We start from the raw sequence: 24447 nt of genomic DNA on the forward strand, positions 1-24447 counted from the left end.
TACATTAAGGGCGGATTCGACCAAACGAGAGTAAAATTTTACTCGAGTATAACTGTTTCCTAATCTAAGAGTAAGCTGGTTTTGCGTTTTTTCAACTTGTAATCCAAGAATAAGGTTATTACACGGGAGTAAATATTTACACGGGCTATTTTGGTGGAGTAAATATTAAACTGAGAATAGTTGCACAACAGGGTGTCAACTGTGACGGTCGGTGTCATTGTGAACTATAATTGTCATTTTATTTCATACTCTTCGAGTAACTTGAAGATGCAAACGAAGATATCCTAGAGTAAATTGAAGGAGTAAAATTATTCTCAGTATAGTCACACTCGTGTAACTCAAATTTGGTCGAATCGGGCCTAAGTATACAATAATGTATTGTTCAAAGTTAAACTGCAATTCATAGTTACCCAAAATGATGTTATTATAAAACATAATATATATTACCACAGAATAAATATTACCTAATTTTTTTTCTTTAAAAGTTAACAAATTTAGGTAAGTATATTATTATAGAAACGGCCCCGAAAGTTTCACTTTTACTGTGGATTATTAAAACCACATAATCTTTATTTTTTTTTATTTTATTCTTTGTTTTTATTTGAACATTTAAATAATCATTTATCTCTATTTTCATAAACTCGTATAGTTATTTCGCGCCAGAAACATAACAAGTTTATCGACCAGACCCGACAAACTAGGAATAATGATTTAAATAAATACTTGAAAAAAAAATTACAATATCAATTAGCATTAATAAAAATCGGAAGAGAATAATATCTCTACATTTTCTCAAAATAAGGCCAATCCCCAATAAACCCCGAATCAACTTGTGAGTCCCTACTCCCCACAGTTTGGTGGATATCCATAAATTGGCAACCCTAGTCGAAACTTGAAAACCAGTTTCTACGAGGCGCCGCCGCGCCCAGGGGAGATAAATATTGAAGCATTTTTTTTCTCTCTCATATCTCACGGACTCAACAAGGACGTCCTATAACCTGCTACGTTGTCTTTGTTAATTCTATGGCGATGTTTGAAACCGAAAATTGACGAAATTAGTTGTACTATATTGGGTTTGGGGCAACTACTGTCTTGAAACTTGTTAGTACAGCGGGGCTAAATTGGTCACATTTAGCAATTCCTCTCAATCAATTCAGCAAATGAATTGTCAAAACTGTCAAACTGACAAATGTCAAGTTAGTACGAATTACTAGATATGAATTGCAAGCAGACATGCATTTTGCGATTTTAAAAAGAATAAATCATAACATGAATTATTATATGATTCTTCAAAGCGACCATTTTAGCCCCGCAGCACTTGTGTGTGTTTTAGCTCGTCATAGAAATAATAATAATTTTTAATCATCAATTATCTCATTATTGTGAGATTTTTTTGAAGTGAAACTTCTTTAGGCGCGTTGAGAGTAAAATTTCAAGGTAGCGTCATGACTCATGGCGATACCGTCGCGTCACGGAGTAAGGCGACAATTTTGACAGTTTCACTTCTGACACGTGTGCTCGGCACACACACTCTTTTTTAATGAAACGCCTTTTTAGGGTTCCGACTTCCGCACCCAAAGGGTAAAAACAGGACCCTATTAGGGCCTACCCATACTACGTGACCTACTTTTTAAGATTTTTTGACCCCCCCCCCCCCCTACCGCGTGGTATATGCCCCCCCCCTTCAATTGTTCACGTGGTATTGACAAGAATAATTTTTAATCATTTTGCAAGTTGAAAGAGTAGATACTAGATAGCAAATGAAAATTATTAAGTCATTTATTACAAAAGACTCCTTGCATGTTTATGATTATTATTATTACTTTATATAAGGGAATAAAAATAACGATCTCCAAAAAATACATTGATACCCAATAGATTGCCAAAAAAAATACTTGACACCAATAAAAAAAACTTTACTGTGAAAGTAGCAGCGTTGAATGAGCAAATTTTTTTTTCTCCATACAGAAGTGAAAAAAATGGTCTTTCAGCGCTGCTACTTAGGAATCAATTTCCTCGATGGTACCTACTATTTTAGTCACGATTGTAGTTCAAATTGTAATCGAACACTAAAATATATAGTAAATATGATCACCAAGCTTGACAGCTTCACCAAACTTCAAAATGCCTGATAAGTTACAACAGTGCCTGTTTTTTTAATGGCTGTTGGCTATAAATAACCATAATAAATGCCAGAATTTTTTTCGTATGACGTTCGTGACTCTCGGCGAAATTGACTACGTGACAAAACTCTAGACCCCCTCCCCCCTCTCGTGACCGAGCGTAGTATTTTGAAGACCCCCCCCTAAATGGGTCACGTAGTAAGGGTATGCGATAGAGACTTCGATGTCTGTCCGTCTGTCTGTCTGTCTCCAGGCTGTATCTCAAGAACGGCTATAGCTAGACTACTGTCACAGATTATATATTTCTGATGCCGCTATAACAAGAAATACTAAAAACAAAATAAAGTAAATATTTTCGGGGGTTCCCATACGACAAACGTCATTTTTTTGGTATTTTTGGTTTGTAATCCATAATGGCAACATGTGTTTTTTAATTAGTCCATTGAAATGTTACATGAGCTTTGCATTTATTAGAGGACGCATTTTTATGTTGGGATTTTTATGGGACTCAAGTTTGTGGGGTCGGTCGCCATTCTTGTCCCCCGGCCGCCATCTTGGCAAAAGGGGTGACAACACTATTGTCGCGATACCTCGGAAACTATACGTCTTACAAAAAATTTGTTTAATCATAATGTGTTGCAATTTATTTTGCCTACAAATATGTTTAAGTTGCGGATATATTATTATAGGTTTTAAAAAATATAAATGACACAAATATTGTGAATTGTGATAGATCATACAGTATATTATAAGTTTATGGATCATACGGTCATTAAGAATTATGACTTATGAGCTTAAAGGTCAGGGGTTCCAACAGTACAGGAAAAGTATGACTAGCGTCTGATTCATATATGCACATATTACGAGTAGTTATTACACACTTAATGTCACATTAACGTAAAACGCTAAAAAATTAATGCGGAATGGAGAATGTTACTACGTATGCCAAATTGCTTGAAATTTTGTCACAGTAAAGCCTGTATGTATACAAATACACTAGTTTTTGTTGCAGTCAAAAATACCTAGTAGTTTTGATTTTATAGGCATTCAAAGTTTCGAAAAATATTGATTCCCGCTAACAGCCCGCGTCCGCTTGTGACGTCATAGCACAATACCGCCGCGCGGGCCCCATACAATAAACGTGATTTTTTGCTCTATTTCAACAACGGCAACAGGTAGGTACTTGAAATTTTCACCAAGGTATTAATTATATGTGTATTTTAATAATTAATAATATTGTTATATTAAAATAAAAAATTAAGGGGGGCTCCCATACAAAAATCACAATTTTTGGCCTATTTTGCTCTATAAACTATATTCTGTATTTTAGACGTCGTCTATTTTAGACGTGGGAGAGCCATGCTTCGGCACGAATTGGCCGGCTCTACCGGAGAAATACCACGTTCTCACAGAAAACCGGCGTGAAACAGCGCTTGCGCTGTGTTTCGCCGAGTGAGTGAGTTTACGGGAGGCCCAATCCCTTACCCTGTTTCCTTCCCTACCCTCCCCTATTCCCTTCCCATCCCATCCTTACCCTCCCCTATTACCCTGTTCCCTCTTAAAAGGCCGGCAACGCACCTGCAGCTCTTCTGATGCCGCGAGTGTCCATGGGCGACGGAAGTTGAATTCCATCAGGTGACCCGTTTGCTCGTTATATACAGTGTGTAACAAAAACAAGTGATAATACTTTAGAGTGTGTACGTGTTCCTTGGAGAGTACACACCCTAAAGTATTATCACTTGTTTTTGTTACATCCTGTACATGTATAAATTATTTTTTTATTTTAATATAATATTATTATTAATTATTAAAGTATACACATATAATTAAGGCCTTGGTGAAAATTTCAACTGCCTATCTGTTGCCGTTATTGAGATAGAGCAAAAAATCACGTTTATTGTATGGGGCCCGCGCGGCGGTATTGTGCTATGACGTCACACCGTAACCGGCCGCCCGCATCGTACAGTTACAACTTGTTTTGCTTATAAATTGGAAACTAATTAAAGAATCCAAGTAATTCTTTCACTAATATTCTTTATTTTTGACAGAGAATGTGGACTGCTAATAATCAAAATTAGGTAACACTAGAGATCGCCCAATGGTCGAAATTCGACTTTAGTGTCAACGACATTAGGACTACTACCTATATTTTGTAAAAAATATTGACTTTATCAATTTTTGCAACTGATCTCAGACTGGCCGTGTAAGCATTGTCTAATAGTATCTTAGATTCAATAAAAAAACTATAATCCATTTTCAATTGGTCAACTTGTTGTCAACAGACTTCAACCATAAATAAAAGAGTATAATTCGTATGAATAGGCTTGTCACTCAAAAACCTGTCATTTCTCATGTGTGTGTGTTGTAGACTGTAGTGTGTGTAATATTTTATTTGTTAAAAAAAAATATGATAAAAGCATAATTTCAAAATAATATTAGTTCGTTGCACTCCTTCACCATATAAACTATGACTGTGCAAAATTTCATGCACCTACGTTTCCCCATTTTTTCGTAAAAAGGGTTACAAAGATTTTCGTTCGCGTATTAATATTATGATTCTCCATTGAGGAAGTTAGGATCACATGTCATGAACGTTTATGTGTGATATATGTTTTATTAATACATAGGTACTAGGTATAAAACGAACAACTTTCTATTGTAAGTTATATTCCTTATGTTGGATTAAAAACGTACAAATGGGGTACTGTTGACTCTACCAATGTAGTTAATAGAATCAGGCGTTCGGAAATCCATAGCTTATAAAAATAAACCTCAACCTTAATAAGTAAATGAGTGAGTGTACGCATAGGCATGCGTACAGCACCTCCCTCCTCTCCCACACTGCCTATGCGTACACTCGCATGCAAGAACCTGCAAGCTTACACCACCACTACACAAGCAATAATGTTGGCAAATCCGTGCAAGACCCCTCACCACCATGCAGGTTGAAAATCTCGACGCGTGTTTCGCTCAACACCGGAGCATCCTCAGGATGTGCCTTCGCGGTTTGGCCGCTACAACACAAGTAAGCTTGTATAAAAATTTTAGGTAATTTATTTCATTTGGGAACATTATTCGCAGGGATTGGTCATCTGTGCAATCTATGGTACTCAGAGGTTTATCGGGAATGACGTAAGCGATAACGATTGTAGCTCGTACTTTATGATCGTTACTGTGTTTCTTTCGAACTGAATAATGCGTGTTCGCGACTAAACACAAGATAAACTAAATTTTAAATGTCAATCTCTTGATTGCTATACACAGATTGCTCCTATAAAATGGTTAATATAATGTGCATTCTGCTCATAGCAATCTTCGATTAAAAGGTGCAATGCATACTACATAATGTTATTTGATGGTATGTTTAAGAATATTCTTTATCATCATTCAGTGTTCACGTTGGGTTATGACTTATGGTGGATGACTATGACTGTCACCATGATTGTGCAGCATGAAGGTAATCATTATGGAGCCATGGTCGACGTGGGGAGGCCGCGAGGCGTTGTGATTTTCGTAACCACTAAAATGGAGGAGGAGACTAGAGTTCTTTCTAGTATCTATTATCTTTACTAAACTGCTGCAACATAATATACAAGCTATCATTCTTGCTTTCTAAGAACATATTTATATGTATAGACTTTAAAATGAACCGTGTAGTATAATATCTTGTCATAATAATCGGCGTTGGAAGTTCTTTATCCTTTTGCTGACATAATATCGTATGTAGTCGTATGTAGTTAACCCTTGTTTTCTAATACATGCCTGTGAGTTCATCGCGTATCTGATTAATGTGGAACCTAATTACAAAGAACGTGTGGGCATGAGATAATGCACTACGTCATTCTGAATCAACCACTATGTCATTAAATTACACAAACACACAGTCGTAAATTGAAAATCGATATAACTCGTGTAAAATACGAGTAGCCTTCCGCGTATCGTAATGTGCTCTCGATTCCGGGTGAAACGGTTTTTGTCGTTTGGTTTAGACTGGATTTATAATTTACGAGCTTTTGCCCGCGGCTTCGCTCGCGTTAAGAAGTATTATTATACACAAACTTTCATCCCCTACTTTAACCCCTTGAAGGTGGAATTGATCAAAATCCTTTCTTAGCGGATGCCTACGTCATAATATCTACCTTCATGCCAAATTTCAGCCCGAACGGTCCAGTGGTTTGGGCTGTACGTTGATAGATCACCTTGTCAGTCAGTCACCTTTGAGTTTTATATACAGGCTGTAACAAAAATAAGTGATAATACTTGAGGGTTTGTACGTATTCATTGTAGAGAGTTCATTGATCACTTATTTTTGTTACACCTGTATATATCCATACTAATTACTAATATTACTAATAATATTATAAATGCGAAAGTATCTCTGTCTGTCTGTCTCGCTTTCACGCCAAAACTACTGAACCGATTGCAATAAAATTTTGTACACAGTTATTCTAGAGTCTGAGAAAGGACATGGGCTACATTTTGATGTGGGAAAATATCTTATTTCCATGAAAATATTGATGAAAATTAATTCGCATTGCGCGTGGGCAGCGCTCATCCCGGGGGTCCTGGGTTCGAGTCCCGCAGGCGGAACAAAAAGTTTTCAATGTTCCTGGGTCTTGGATGTGTATTAAAATAATATTTCAAAAATCTTAAATGTATTAATTTATGTATAATATTGTAAAAAATCCAGAAATATATCGATGCAATGAACATTTTAGTTCTAATACGATTCAACAGATGGCGTATTATTTTTTACTTTATTGTAACATAGAACTAATCATACTTATTAGTTAGTATGTTTTTGTTTATAGTTTTTAATACGTTAGAATATTATGTTTAATAATATAATCACTTGGTATAATAATAATCAATCTATCTTATCTTATAGAACTCCTACTGCATTTCTAATATATGTGACAAGTTGACAACAGAAGGCGCTCTAAAAAAAAGGAGTTCGAGTGTACCGTGTTGGCCTATATTGCATCCAGAAAATATATCAATGCAATCAACATTTTAATTCTAATATATGAAAACAGATGGCGTTTTATTTTTTACTTTATTATTGTAACAGAACTAATCCTACCTACTTTACTATATAATATTGTTTTTATTCATAACTAGCTGTTGCCCGCGACTTCGTCCGCGTGGACTTTAGTAATTAGTTTATAGCGCGCGGTGTCAACAAAATTTGTGTCAAATTTAAAAACTTTTTAAAACCCTGGTAAGTGGTACCCCTCTTAGGGCCGCGCTACACCGGAATGGCAGCGCTGAAAGTGCTCGCCTCGCCGCTGCCATTCCGGTGTAGCGCGGCCCTTAATTAATCAAAATACCCAAAAACAGCTGTGCAGTGTGCACATAATCTATACTTATATTATAAATGCGAAAGTATCTCTGTCTGTCTGTCTGTCTGTCAGTCTCGCTTTCACGCCAAACGCCAAAAGTATCTCTGTCTGTCTGTCTGTCAGTCTCGCTTTCACGCCAAACGCCAAAACTACCGAACCGATTGTAATGAAATTTTGTATACAGATAGTCTAAAGCCTGAGAAAGGACATAGGCTACTTTTTTACTGGAAAAAATTGTTATAAGGGGGTGAAAATGCGTAAATTTGTTCAAATTAAGTTAGTTCCAACAATTCATAGTAGATGGCGCCGTGCGTCTTCTACATCGCGCTGACGCTTGCTCAAAAGTCTTCCTATAAGACGTGGTATCATCTTACACTTAAGTTTCGATTTTTTTCGATTGTTATATCTATTCTACGGTATTAAATAACTCAGTACTTTATCTGTGCAGTGACGTAACCTTAAATCTATCAATGATAAATAGTTTATGGGTAAAGTTGTGTCATTGGAGGGCTAAATAAGCTTTAAAATTTGGCATAAAATATAAAGTTTAATATAAAAAATGAAATACTTATTGTGTGCACACTGCACAGCTGTATTGATTTAAGGGGTACCAGGGTTTTTTTCATAAAAGCTTTTGACACCAATTTTGTTGACATCGCGCGCTATAAACTGAAGTCCACGCGGACGAAGTCGCGGGCAACAGCTAGTATATATATATATATATATATATATATATATATATATATATATATATATATATATATACAGTGTGTAACAAAAACTAGTGATAATACTTTAGGTTGTGTACATGTTCCTTGTAGAGAGTTTACTGTGAAAGTAGCAGCTCTGAAAGACGAACATTTTTTTTCACTTTTGTATGGGCAAGGGCCCGAGCGTCACGAGTTTCCCCATACAAAAGTGAAAAAAAAATTTGGTCTTTCAGCGCTGGTAATTTCACAGTGAACTCTCTACAAGGAACACGTACACACCCTAAAGTATTATCACTTGTTTTTGTTACACCCTGTATATATATATATATATATATACATATATATATATATATATATATATATATATATATATATATGCTTCCGCCCGAACGCGCGGTTTGGTAGCATCACCGCGAGATTACAAGGAGTAGGAAGAATTCAGTTCTCCCGCTTTTTATGGGGAGGCAAGACTGAATACTTCCTACTCCTATCTTCTTCTGATTAAATCGTAGCGGGTCCCAAGACAGCTTTAGCATGTCCCTCGGGCGCCCTGAGATCATATCAAAGGGTTTTCGTGGTTGGTTTCTGCGACGCGACGTCGTGCCGTGTATCGTGACACACGTAGTTTTTTTACGATGCTCGTCGTAGATTCCCACGACGCGACGTCGCATCGTGAAACGACGCCGCATCGTGGTACGACACGACGTCGTATCGTGTTCATGTGTCCCGGCCCTTATTCCGGTCCAAAGTAAACGCAACGCACCAGAGCAATGTGGCCACGCTCTAAAATCTAAGGCGTGTCTTAGAAAAACATAAATAAATCTAAATTAAGATCCATGAAATCGCGTATTTTTTAAAAATAATTAAGTACAAAATATATTGTTAATGTGTCATGGTGCTGATGACTCTGCTAATATTTTTAAATAAATTACGGTATGTTTTTTGTACGTATGTCGATTTTTTATGCATGTCGGTGAGCCTAGCATGCGCAATACGAGAAAATTTTGTCTACATGTTTTCTCGATGTTTGATGGTTTGTCACTTCATCTCTATCGACCCTAACATGACAGACAATTTTTTTCGTGTAGATCTGCCGTCAAAATCTATCGACATAATGTCAAAAACCGGCCAAGTGCGAGTTGGACTCGCCCATGAAGGGTTCCGCAGCAGCAATAAGGTTTATTTCTATGAAATTAAAATGTTTATTTCTATGAAATCAAAAGGTTTTTGATAAGTATATTTCAGTTGATTTAATCAAAGTTAAATTGAGGTTTACCATTTATGAAGTACTCGTATAAAAAAACTACTGGCTAGATCTCGTTCAAACCAATTTTCGTTGGTAGTTTTTATAGTAATGTACATCATATATTTTTTTCAGAATTATCATATTTTTCAGAATTATAATACTTTAGAAGTTAAGGGGGGGGGGGGACGACGACACATATTTTACCAATTTGGAAGAGTCTCTCTCGCAAACGGGAAAGGTTAGAAAAAAATGATATTAGAAACCTCAATATGATTTTGAAGACCTATCATTAGATACCCCACAAGCATAGGATAGATGAAAATTTTTTTTTGTTTAGTGTACCTAGGGGGCCCCTAAAATTTTTAATATTTTTTCCATTTTTGTATCAAAATCTTAACAGACAGACAGACAGACATGACGAATCAATAAGGGTGCCGTTTTCTTGCCATTTGGCCCTAAAAATGACTTTGACATTATGTCGATATCGACAATATAACTACACTCGAGAGTGAGATATCTCGTTGTACGCGCATGCTAGACGCACAGGGCATACTGCAGTACCTATCTGAGAAGTTTTCAATATATTTTATCTATGTACTAAAACAGTTACTTACCAACTAATAAAATCTGAGATCCGCAGAACTCGGAAAAAATGTATTTTGTTTATAAAATAAATTATTTTGTGTCACGAAAACATTATATTATTTCATGTTTTTTAAATATATTATATAATAATATATTTAATTAATGATTTTATAGGTGTTTTAAAATGTGTTTCATTATTTTTTAAATTACTTCCATCACGCAGTGTTAAGAGGATTCCACACCGCCGTTTTTCCATACAAACGCTGTCCCCTGTTTCCTCCATGGATAATGCCGGTAGAGTTATGATTTTTTTCCTGAATATCTATGGCCACTATAAGCATGTCCCTATGTTTTCTTTTTTTTCATAATTTAATGATTAAAAAAGATAAGAACGTCCAAAAACCCAAAAAAATGGCCAGATTTTCCTCTGTGTTCAAACACCCAGAAAACAAAACTGGCTAGAATATACAAAAAAAAAAAAAAAAACATAGGAACACAGCTCAAGCCTTGCTTTAATTCTTAATGAAATTTTTTTTCATATCGGTTAAGTTTTGGAGAAGGAATCAGCGGACAACGAATCGAAGATTTTCTGTTCTTTTATTGGAACTTTTGTCGTGTTGTCTCTATCGCACTCTCGGTGGAAGACTTGAGATTGGTGAGACAGCAATACATTTTTAAATACCTATTTTCAATTTCTCTCGCCCCTCTATCCTCTTAATGTAGTTAAATTAGTTCATTAAATGGATGGTTGAATGGATTAGGAACCAGAACAGATATAAAACAACGGTATAGTTAAACGAGGGTTACATACACAAATGACATACAATAAAGCGTAGATATATTTATTAATCTTGTATTTATTAATTAAAATAGTATCACTGTATCAGTACTTACTAGCTATTTGACCGAGCTTCGCTCGGTATCCGATAAAACACGAATAAAATGACATTTTATAAAAATTATTCCTAGCTAGATCGATTTATCGCCCCCGGAACCCCCTATATATGCTAAATTTCATGAAAATCGTTGGAGCCGATTCCGAGATTCCAATTATATATATATACAAGAATTGCTCGTATAAAGACATAAGATATCAGTCTCTTTAACGATAATTTTATCTTTGGAACTCACTACTTAATTCAATTCTTGTTTCATTGGGAAATTCCCAATTTGCGAAGACGTTGAAGCTAAAATTTTGATTCGCTGACTTCTTATCGTGGATAGAATCATCTCCTCAGTCTCCAGTGCGACCTCCAGCGGCAACTGACGAAGCTGCTCGGCTACCGTTTGACCGAAAAGTCCGAACTCGTCGTTGTCTTTGGAAGAGGGCACCGAAACCATTTCTTGCAAATGACTCTCTTCGCTCTTTTGGACGAGCAGGTCCTCGATTTGTGTTCTCTTTTCGATTGACTGATCGATAAGATCCGACTCCTCTTGCAAATGACTCTCTTCGCTCTTTTGAACGAGCAGGTCCTCGATTTGTGTTCTCTTCTCGATTGACTGATCGATAAGATCCGACTCCTCTTGTAAATGACTGTCTTCGCTCTCTTGAACGAGCAGGTCCTCGATTTGTGTTCTCTTCTCGACTGACTGATCGATAAGATCCGATTCCTCTTGTAAATGACTGTCTTCAACCTCTTCAACAAGCGGGTCTTCGAGTTTTATTCGTTTCTCGTCCGGCTGGTCGATAAGACTCGATTCTTCGCTCGATCCTGAATCTGAATGATACGAATCTTGAGTATCTTCTTGGGATGTCGTTGCCTGAAAAAACGTCATTTTATTGTATTGGAATAAAAGTTTTTTCGTATGACATTGCATACGGCCAAGTAAGTTATATGTAACAATATACAAATTAAATAAATAATCGGGCAAGTGCGAGTCGGACTCGCGCACGAAGGGTTCCGTACCGTTATAGAGCAATAATGTGTTTTTAAAAAGGAAAAAAAAGTGATTTTTGTATGGGATATTTTAATTTTTGTTTTCTTTTAATATTATTAGTAAGTACACATATAATTAAAGCCTTTGTGAAAATTCCAAGTGCCTACCTGTTGCCGTTATTGATAACGAGCAAAAAAGCCAAAAAATCGCGTTTGTTGTATGAAAGCCACCCATAGATATTAATTTTATTTTGTTTTTAATATTTGTTGTTATAGCGCCTAGCGGCAACAACACAACCTGTAAAAATTTCAGAAGTCTAGCTATAGCGGTTCTTGAGATAATATAGCCTGGAGACAGACGGACATCGAAGTCTCAGTAATATGGTCTCGTTTTTACCCTTTGGGTACGGAACCCTAAAAACTTACCACCTCTTAATCTAACTTCCTGTCTATAACGCGAACGTCGTTTATAAAATCCAAATGTGGCACCCACGATATTCTAGAGACATTCTGTATATTAATACGTGAGCCAAAAACTTTGTATCCGTTTTGACGAAAAATGGGGAAACGTAGGTGAATGAAATTTTGCACAGTTATAGTTTATATGGTGAAGGAGTGCATCGAGCTAATATTATTTTGAAAATATGCTTTTATCATACATTTTTTTAACAAATAAAACATTACACACACTACAACACTCACACTAGGAAAATGACAGATTCTTGAGTGACAAGCCTGTACATACGAATTATACTCTTTTATTTATGGTTGAAGTATGTTGACAACAAGGTGACAAATTGAAAATGGGTTATAGTTTTTTTTTATTGAATCTAAGATACTATTAGACAATGCTTATACGGCCAGTCTGAGATCAGCTGAGTGCCATAGACAAGAGTTGAAAAAATATGATAAAGTCAATATTTTTTTTACAAAATATAGGTAGTAGTCCTAATGTCGTTAAAACTAAGGTCGAATTTCGACCATTGGGCGATCTCTAGTAGTTAGAATTCTTCTTTGCCTTCAGTGTTTCATTGTAGTGAGTGCTTCGGAGACTTCGTATCTTAACTACCTTCACACTATCCATCCCCATAACATTCATGATCTCTGTGTAGGTATGATTTCGAGATAGTTGATTTTTGTATTTTTCATGTTTTGGATTCCAAAGGCACTCGATACTGTATCTGAACGGTGCAAAACTTGAGTCTCGTCCTTGCCTCAATTGTTCAATTCGATAATATCGCTGTAATTTGGTTATATAATATGCAAAATATTATATAACCAAATTATATAATACCTAAAAGTGCAATAGTGGGGAAGTGAGTCTAGCTTGTATACGGAAAGGCCGTCATATGCCGGTCTTACCTCCAATCAGATATTGTCAACCTTTTCAAACCTACTAGATATCAATGCCCATAAAGTGGCCAAGTCACAAGTGCCCTCGAAACCTGACCTCCACAGACCACAACCGAAAATTATGATTTTGGGCTCATAACTTTATAAGTAAATATTATGTCCTTTTATAACGTTGTTTTATTACGGATTACCTATGTCAAAAAAGTGTTTGATAGCCCTGAACCCAAACACATGCCGGACTTGCCCCAATTATATTCTTTACTCAATAAAAACTAAATGAGGCTTTAATATTATAACAGCATAGTTTCTTCTTCAATACCTCCTACTTACACATGTCACTATCTGGTTTTAGTCTGTTTAGTGTATATACGATGTCGAAAATCTGCTTCAGACGGACTTGCCCCAAAGACTGGGAAAGTCCGTCTACAAGATGTTTCTTTGAAATATCAACTATATTTTCCACACAATTAATGCGTGGGGACATCTAACGTCTGTATTAGGTTTATAAAACTACCTACATCACTATACTACATACTAAAAAAAAATCACGTACCTTTTGTGAAGTACTAGAAATATGTGTAAGCGCTGGTTGAGCATCATTCAAATTTGGCTCAAATAACAACTGAAAATAAAAATTGTCGTTAAAAAAAAGAAGAAGAATAATAAGCTCATACTGAAGAGCATGCACTTATAAACAACAACAGACAACGTTAACTTGGGTACCGAGTTCAATTTTATTTTAATAAACTCGAGTAGAAACATTTAGACAGCGTAGGTAGGTCAATATTCATATAGTTTCAATTAAATAATTATTTAGTCACAAAGTCATTTTTTTTTTATAAAATAAGGGGGCAAACGAGCAAACGGGTCACCTGATGGAAAGCAACTTCCGTCGCCCATGGACACTCGCAGCATCAGAAGAGCTGCATGTGCGTTGCCGGCCTTTTAAGAGGGAATAGGGTAATAGGGGAGTGTAGGGATGGGAAGGGAAGGGAATAGGGGAGGGTAGGAAAGGGAATAGGGTAGGGGATTGGGCCTCCGGTAAACTCACTCACTCGACGAAACACAGCGCAAGCGCTGTTTCACGCCGGTTTTCTGTGAGATCGTGGTATTTCTCCGGTCGAGACGGCCCATTCGTGCCGAAGCATGGCTCTCCCACGTGTAAACTCCCATTTAATAAATTAATATTTAAAATACAAAATTTAAATTACTTACTTACCTTTTTTGGCACTGCAAAAACATATACTCTCAGACGCCCCGTCTCAGTGATGTACAAATCATTGCTATCAAAATGAATGCTGCATACGACACTGGATTTTGTTGGTTTCCAATTACTTTCTCCTCTACAATGTCTGATAACATCTATCCAGTCATTTTTCCAAGTTTCATTAGCTGAAGGAAATCTAAGACAACAATTATATCCACTTGTAAATTAGGAAATTAATAGGGGTGTAGAATTTTTATAGGAAATATATTTATTTTACAGATGTACATATTTTGTTACACCTAAAAATATGTATGAATAAAAGCTTTTAAAAATAAATACACCCTTATTTCAATTTAAAAAACCACTTATTAAATTTCGTTTTAAAATTTCCCGCTAAAGCGCTAAAGGTCATGATGGCGTCGCTATGACGTCACGGTACTCCAAACAACAAAAATCTTTGTATGGGCTTGACATCGAAATGTCACTGTCACACACAATGTTTTAGATATCGTTTATACGTGGGAGAGCCATGCTTCGGCACGAATGGGCCGCCTCGACCGGATAAATACCACGTTCTCACAGAAAACCGGCGTGAAACAGCGCTTGCGCTGTGTTTCGCCGAGTGAGTGAGTTTACCGGAGGCCCAATCCCCTAACCCCTACCCTATTCCCTTCCTTACCCTCAACTATTCCCTTCCCTTCCCTTCCCTACCCTCCTCTATTACCCTATTCCCTCTTAAAAGGCCGGCAACGCACTTGCAGCTCTTCTGATGCTGCGAGTGTCCATGGGCGACGGAAGTTGCTTTCCATCAGGTGACCCGTTTGCTCGTTTGCCCCCTTATTTCATAAAAAAAAAAGATCGTGACGTCACATCCTGTCATGTTTGTTTGCGATAATACAGATTAAATATAAAAAATATTATTGAAAGTTATTAAGTAAAAATATATCCATTTTCGGTAATTCTATAATACAAACTCTCAAAAAAACAATAATTTGTATTAGATTTCGGTTACTGTCTACACCCCTATTATTGAATTCCTGCCTAATTACTGATCAATAGTAAGTATGCCAAATACTTACATGACACTAATAAAAGACAGTAAAATTAATTAATTATTTAAAATAATTCCCCACTTTGTTATGGACACTACTGGGCCTCTATCATGAGCTCTTAAATCCATTCTCTTTACGTCCTTATACTGACTGTATAAGGACGTAAAGTGAATGGATTTAAGAGCTCATAATAGGCCTGTTGAAGTTGAGGTTTTGAGTTCCAAGCAATTGAATTAATATTTACATTGTTTTATCAAAATACTTTAAAAATATGTTATCTTACCTATGAAAGGTTATTCCTTGATGTTTTTTGTGTGAGGTTGTATTGTTCTTGCACCATTTTACAACACAAGACGGCATATTTATTTCTATTTATAAATTATAAAGACGTGGCGCCGCGATGCAGTCTAATGGCGTAATGGCGGCACGATCGGCTTATTACAGTGCGAGACGCGAGTGTGTGTGTAAAGTCGCCTCCCCACATAGACGAGCGCACTTCCAGTTCCAACGCGTCGGCACACGCTTACAACGGCGCTTGTGAGTAATGCACACATAGGAAGGTCGTTCAGTATGCTTAGCTCCGTGAGTAATTTGTATTCTGTGATGCTTTGGATCGCGCCAATGTGCGGACTGCGGACGGATTCAAAATGGATGTTGATTCGCTAACAGCTGCAACTGTATATTCACAGCTTATAACTACTTTGTAAATGTGGACAAGAAAAAGTTTTTAAAGGGTATTCTCGAAATTAATAAGTAAAAGGCGAGAAAACGTAACAAACAAATAAATAAACTCACTTTTACATATTTTATAATATTAAAATAATGTAATTATTTTATTTCTTATTATTTATTAAGTATATATATAAAAATATTACTTATTATTATATTTATCATGATTAGTATATATTTATTATTTATTAAATATTTAATTTATTTTGTTTTTAGTAAGTATTTGTTATAGCGACAACAGATATACACAATCTGTGAAAATTTCAGAAATCTGGCTATAGCGGTTCTTGAGATACACCCTGGAGACAGACGGACAGACAGATGTTCAGATAGACAGACGGACACACAGAAATGCAGACACACATTGAAGTCTTAGTAATAGGGTCCCGTTTTTACCCTTTGAGTACGGAACCCTAAAAACATCGTGAGAAAAATAGCATGTCCAAGAACCTTATTTTTTAGACCTCTTGATATGATTTTTTGGTTCCACAGGCAGTTTTTACTATAGTAGAGCTTAAAAAATTTAAATATTTTCTCGGTACTCATATTGTTCGCCATTTCGTCAAGTTAGATGTTAATTCGGCACAAGAAAACCTGCACTCTTCATCGCCGCTCCGGGCGAACTGATCGGGCGGCCTATGTGTGGATGGAGCACGAAGCTTGCGACAAATGTCCTTTGATCTTTGCCGACATTTCCGACACCGCGCGGCAAGCTCGCAGACGCGTCGGCCAACGTCTAAATACCTATAACGGCCAACGCACGAACGCCCGTTCAACACATTGAGCCGACGCGTCTGCCAACGCGTCGGCCAACGCGTTCGCCTATAAATCGAGTGCCGCATTAAGATATGTACGTATGATCGCCTCGGCTTATTAAGGGTGCTTCACTTTTTTTAGCGAACCGTCCGGCTATTATTTCAACGTCCTTGAACACACTATTATCGCGATACCTCGAGAACTATACGTCTTACAATTTTTTTTTAAATCAAATTGTATTGCATATTATTTTGCCTACAAATATGTTTATGTATAACTTTTTACCCTAAATAAAAAATTAAATTTGTAAAAAGATTTGCAAATGAGTTGTCAAACAAGTAACAATTTAATTTAGCTTAACACTGATTAAGGGCGGATTCGACCAAACTGGAGTAAAATTTTACTCGAGTATAACTGTTTCCTGATCTAAGAGTGAGCTGGTTTTGCGTTTTTCCAACTTCTAATCCAAGAATGAGGTAATTACACGGGAGTAAATATTTACACGGGCTATTTTAATTTAAATCAACATTCAGTAAACGTGGCTTGGCAATGAGCACTAGAGAAATAATCAGGGACTAATTGGATTTATTGGAAACCATCGGCCACAAGCGTCGTTAACTCGTTACCTACATACTAAAGTCTAAAACACTTTACGCTTGCCATCTGTGTAAGTATGAACTCCTCCAAATATGCAGTTTTATATTTGTTTCTCTTAAGTGCTCATTGCCAAGCCACTATAATAATTATAAAATAAAGAAATCTATTGATACGTTTACTGAATGTTGATTTAAATTACAAAATAAGTTGAAGGCTTGGCTTGAATGTGATCTGAAAACTTTTTACGACAGAAGTATTGAAAAGCTTTCCAATATTTTGCTTGGCTCCTTTCACATTTCATGTTTTGGTGGGATTTCATTTCTGTTTTGAAGGTTTTTTCTTTTCTTTTCTGGTCAAGTTATAACTTTTCTGTACTTAGCTTAGCACTCATTCTCTATCTCCTTTATATTTTATTTATGTAGATTCTGTATGTCATTCAGTTTTCACGTTGGGTTATGACTTATGGTGGATAACTATGACTGTCACCATGATTGTGGCAGCCATAGTCGACGTGGGGAGGCCGCAAGGCGTTGTGATTTTTGTAACCACTAAAATGGAGGAGGAGACTAGAGTTCTTTCTAGTTTCTATTATCTTTACTAAACTGCTGCAACATAATATACAAGCTATCATTCTTGCTTTCTAAGAACATATTTATATGTATAGACTTTAAAATGAACCGTGTAGTATAATATCTTGTCATAATAATCGGCGTTGGAAGTTCTTTATCCTTTTGCTGACATAATATCGTACTAGCTACTTGACCGAGCTTTGCTCGGTATTCGATAAAACACGAATAAAATGACATTTTCTAAAAATTATTCCTAGCTAGATCGATTTACCGCCTCCGAAACCCCCTATATACTAAAATTCATAAAAATCGTTGGAGCCGATTCCGAGATTCCAATTATATATTTATATATATACAAGATTTGCTCGTTTAAAGATATATAAGATGTAGTTAACCCTTGTTTTCTAATACATGCCTGTGAGTTCATCGCGTATCTGATTAATGTGGAACCTAATTACAAAGAACGTGTGGGCATGAGATAATGCACTACGTCATTCTGAATCAACCACTATGTCATTAAATTACACAAACACACAGTCGTAAATTGAAACTCGATATAACTCGTGTAAAATACGAGTAGCCTTCCGCGTATCGTAATGTGCTCTCGATTCCGGGTGAAACGGTTTTTGTCGTTTGGTTTAGACCGGATTTATAATTCACATGCTTTCGCCCGAACGCGCGGTTTGGTAGCATCACCGCGAGATTACAGGGAGTAGGAAGTATTTAGTTCTCCCGCTTTTTATGGGGAGGCAAGACTGAATACTTCCTACTCCTATCTTCTTCTGATTAAATCGTAGCGGGTCCCAAGACAGCTTTAGCATGTCCCTCGGGAGATCATATCAAAGGGTTTTCGTGGTTGGATACCTCATACCGCTGTCGATCCTGGCACTGACACTGACACAGGAGATAGGTACAGCGGCGGTTTCTCTGTAAAACAAAATTATGCACTTTGTAATCGTTCTCGCTTAGTCGAAAAGCCTCGCATTTTTGTATATGCGAGGTATTCCGACTTCGGATAGGGCACCACGTGTATTTGATACAATTTTTTTTAAATCAAATAAAAAAAATTTTAGAAAAATCTTTTAAAAAATCTATACCGTCTTTTAATGCTAAAACGTAGGCTAAAACTTATCGATAGCTCTGAGACTGAAGGGCATTATTTATTCATTTCTGTATTCGAAACTGCTCAGTGCTCTACATTTTGACGCCCTTCGAGGATAATGGCTTATTCCATTAATTTCCAAGTAGATACCCGGTTTGGAGGTTACCTAGTCATAGGAAATTCTAGGTTACAGCGATTAGATATAATGATTAATATCATGACACGCAACTGTGCGGAATTGTCAACAAAAATGTAATAGGTATAATTCATAGACTTGATGTAGGTACTGTATAATTACTCATGCAGTCATGCAGTAGCACAACTAGTGTATTTTTGTTGACAATGTTAGTAGTTAATAGTTATCTACTTTATGTACTTACTTTGTTGACTACTGTCACGTATACAGACTACGTGACAGGTGTCAAACAAATGGTTACAGTTTGCAGTAGACTATTTTAGTATTTTTTTTAAAGCGGTACCGAATTAAGCTTCTGTAGCAAAACGTCGCGACAACGTAATCTAAATCATGACCGCGACCGCGACATTATCGTAGAGAGCTCTACCAAATACCAATTACTTTGACATTAGAACATACACGCATATGTCACCCCAACCGGACTCGGAAGGGGAGAGGGACGGCCCTCTTTTAAGCAATAACATTAACAACTTGAGCTCATCTATCGCGATAACTCGTACGCAGCTAGTTTGTGCTACCGCGCGCGAGCAGCCTCACTCACACGTCAGAGTGAGTAAGGGGTCGGACCCCTTAAAGAGCAGGGGGGACCCGTGTCCCCACGTCAGATAAAATAGCTTATTTTATTTATTTATTTTTTTATTTATTTAGGACCAAAAACAGTTTTGCATTAATTTACAACATTAGGTTTAGACATTTAAAAATACACGCTACATGCAATAACTAATTACAATTGGTCACAGCATGCAATTACATTAAAAAGTAAACGGTAAACACAATTAGAAATAAAAATAAGATACATAAAATAATCAATAAAAATGCTTTTACAATAAAATACAGATTTAAAATTAAGAAAAAATAAAATAATGATACAATTCATTAACTTACAACAAATTTTCGTAGCTCTCCCCAATATTGCCCTATTAGAATGTCACACGTGTGACTTTAGGAGGAGGGGCTAGGCCCCCCTCATTGTTTATCTCCAAACCAACTAGCAACAGACTAGATATAGCCACGATTAAACTACCATGGTCTTAACCAGACCAGTAGCTTAGACGGGTTAGACCCTTTCGAAAAAAACTTTACGTTCCCTAGCACTGACGTTTTGTGTCGTGTAGAAAGAATATTTTGCCGTGCTGTGTCGCATCGCTCCGCAGCTGTTTTTAGTTCCTATATGATTACATTCGTTTCTACTCTAATTTTCATGGTAAAATGCATTACTGCACTCAGTAATGCATTTTACCATGAAAATTAGAGTAGACGAATGCATTATGTTTCGTTTAAACTTTAAATGCATTCAAAATAAAATACAAGGTTCACAAATTGTTTACAAAACCCCCCGCTGCGACTTACTCCAGTCTCACTCGGCTCCCGGCACATGTAACCTTAATAGAAATATATGCGTTCTAATTAAAATCGATTAATTTGAGAATATAGTACGGACGTGATTGTGGCATCGGCTGATTGTATCGCAAACGCGGGCAGGGCATGAGTGCCATCAATGATATGATTGTGAATTGTTACTGCCGTGTGATTACGGCATTCTGTTTTAATTGATGTGGCTCAGTGGCTGAGTGGGGTCTTGGGTTTGAATCCTGCTGCGGTAATAAAAAGTTTTCAATGTTCTTAGGTCATATTATGTTGTATTTAAATATTAATTACCCCTGTCTGATCATTATTAACGAAACACAAATCTTTCAGACACTTATTGCGGGCACAGAATAGATAGTAAAATCGCTCGGGACCAGACGTGCTGCATAGAATATGTAATAATAATAAGAATTATTATTGGTTAATGGTCTGACTATACGAGTACCTACTGAATAAAATTTTGTTTTGTATAATTTACTAGACGTTCCGTGCGGCTTCGCCCGCGTAAATCAGATATTTCACAGACAAATTAGTCCACAAAAAATTGCCTATGGTCCTTCACGTGGTCTACTTCTTATCTGTGACAAATAATATAAAAATTGCTCCTGTGGTTCGGGAGATAAGCTCTTTCAAATAATTTCCCTCGTTTTTTACACTTTTTTCTTTATTTCTTCGCTCCTATTAGTATTAGCGTGATAAAATATAGCCTATAGCCTTCCTCGATAAATGTGCTATCTAACACTGAAAGAATTTTTCATATCGGACCAGTAGTTTCTGAGATTATCGCGTTCAAACAAACAAACAAACTCTTCCGCTTTATAATATTAGTATAGATATTTATGCCTATTTGTGGATAGGAAATTATAGGACTTCTTGCGAAAATAAATCAAAGTGACTCTACCTCCGCGTAAAAATATACGCTGTTAGCTGTTGTTATCCGCCTACGCGAAAGTTCGAGTTATAAATGCGATAATATGCAGTTGCCAGTTACAAAACTATCTAGACTTTAGTGCTTTACATAATAATGTAAATACGCAATCTAGTAATTCGGTTTCCAAGATTTTATTATAGGAGTTTGTCTGTTTACAAGCTCTTTTTATTGGCTAATCCCTAACGACAAAAAGTTAATTAATCAAAACGCTACAGAACATAATGTTACTGAAATGTTTTTACATTAGAATACTGGCAGCATCAGCACAGAGCCACAGACTGTAAACAAAATGTTTTGTTTGATGTTTGACAACGTTTCTGAACTGTAAATATTCTGATACTACGTGTGCACCATGTCGGATTGTGGTCGGCTTATTTACTGTCTGTGCTAGTAGGCAGTAGCGCCCTCTGCTCTTTGCGTTTTATTCCTTATTAAAGATAGAAAAAAATATAGAAATTCCTTACTGGATTTGTTTTAAAAAAACTCAGATACTGATTACAATTTCATTCTAGCGTTTGAATATTAATATTAATTATTAAAGTTTATTCTTAGGGTGGGTTGCACCAACTTACTTTAACTAAGTATACCTGTAATTTTAACTATAGCTTTAACTTTAACTACAATGCAAAATGTCAAATCTTTGGTTAAAGTTTAAAATTGACGCCATCAAGACGCCATATTTAACCATAACCATAGAGCTCGACAAGGCTTTAAATGCATGTGGCGAAAAAAGGAACTAACGCTGTCATCATACAAAAACGCAATTTTTGACAGTTCTCCTTTACCAGCAGCGCCCCCGCCAATGTTCTTATTAAGCCTTGTCGGACCAGCAACGTCTTCTGTCAAATTCGGTGGTCAAAGTTAAGCTTAAAGTTAAATTTTCCTTAACTGTAACCATAACTTTGACCATAACTTTAACTTTAACCACGCCTCTGGTGAAACCCAACCTTAGGAGGCTAAATGTCGATAAAACGAAATCTGAGCTCTATTTAGTAAAGCATGCTTAAGTGTTGCATAACTTTGCAGTAAACAAGCACTGCAGTACCGTGCCTATTTATGTGGCAACCTTAGCCCTAAAATATTAGTCTGTTCGGGTAAACTCTACGAGCTAGTATTGGCGGCTCGTTCCATTAATCTTTACTGGCCTCTCTGTTTCCTTGTAGTATACTTCCTTTAATATAATTATGAAAACGTAGTGTGGTAACAGTGGTAGTACTAATATATATTCTCTGTAACAGTTCTTAGTGACTTGTTAGGACGTAGATTGTAAGAGCTCATTGCTATTTATATACTTATTGGTGAAACTAAGTTCCATGCGAGCAGAACAGTAAGGTAGTTTGATTAGAGTGACGTCTCTATTACAAGAGCTATCACATTTTTTAGTTTATTTTCACCTGTCGGTTTCTTTTCTTCAAACTTTTTCTTTTGTCAAAATAGCTTGCCTTTTCAGACTGAAAGTGAAAGATCTACTATTAGGTTTAGTGTAAGGTGGTTCAATGTAACTATTTAATTTTATGACTATTGACTAGCTTTAAGTTGTTGTCAAGACCTTAGGTTATATAGTCTGAGATATAGCCACTAAATCCACTAATATAGTCGTTAATTGAACTTTACAACCACGTTGTTGATGCACATGATTCACAAATCACGGCGATCACACAGTTTGCACAGCCGTTAACACTGATTCACTTTGATATATATGATAATTTAAGTGGATTGCCTCCAGTCACGTGTTGACACTGTGTTTTTTTTTTGCAAATTTGTTTTTTTCCAGTATTATAAATAAAGCAAAGGTTTTATTTTTTTCCGCCTTTTTCGTTACAATTTTGTTTCTGTGTTGTTTTTGTGGCAAAATACAACATTTGCCGGGTCAAACAGTTTTGAATAAAATTGTTTGACTTAAACTTTAATAATAATAAATGTTTATGCAAATATAGTCGTAGCCTATTATTATTGTGACGTGCAGCAAAAAATATAATGAAGTATTCAAAGCACGAGTACTACTAGCTATTGTTTCGTATTTACTACTGTTATTGTTTAATTTGCGTCTCGTGTTTAATAGTACATACGGCTTTGTTATCCTCGTGCCGTGCAAATAATAATTAAAAAGGTTACGTGTATTTAACCTCTTTTAAAGGCACGTTTTACTTTTTAGTCTTGGTGACGCAGGGCGGTAACTGGCCGGTAACAAAAAAAAAGTGGCTGATTGATAATTCCTAAATCCTAGGTGATCTTCTAAATTCAACATTCTGAAAATGAAAAAAAAAAGTTTTTTCAATGGATTGGAAGTTTTAAATAGACTGTTAGCTACAGGGCCCGTACCTTGAAACCGTTTTGAGACTCAAACAATCGTCCTACTCCTACTGGCTACGGGCTACGGCCTACGAGCTACGGTTGCTACGAAGCTACGAGCGTGTGCTCAAAAATTATAAATTTTTATTATTATATTTTTGTTATTATACATACATAATATTATATAAATTATCATATTTTATTTGTTGATAACGGGTGTGAGTTTCTTTCATTAGAAAAATAGATTCCTATAGTCTGACAATTAGTTTACTTCTTACACTTTAGCATGCTACGCAGTTTGCTTACCACGTAAACGGTAAAAGCGTCACGTGACCAATAATTTATTGTTTTTTTTATGTCGTCATCATATTAAGAAAAATAATGTCAGATTTAAATATAGATTGTTGGGACA

At 36.2% G+C, this 24447-nt stretch overlaps 1 protein-coding gene across 8 annotated transcripts in view; it reads left to right on the forward strand.

The window, feature by feature from the left end:
* Nucleotides 1–24447, forward strand: part of LOC121729940 — a 108849-nt gene that overhangs the window by 53017 nt on the left and 31385 nt on the right. The gene's annotated exons all lie outside the window — the stretch shown is intronic.

Source organism: Aricia agestis, chromosome 8 (genome assembly GCF_905147365.1).
Source record: "Aricia agestis chromosome 8, ilAriAges1.1, whole genome shotgun sequence".
Lineage (NCBI taxonomy): Eukaryota > Metazoa > Arthropoda > Insecta > Lepidoptera > Lycaenidae > Aricia > Aricia agestis.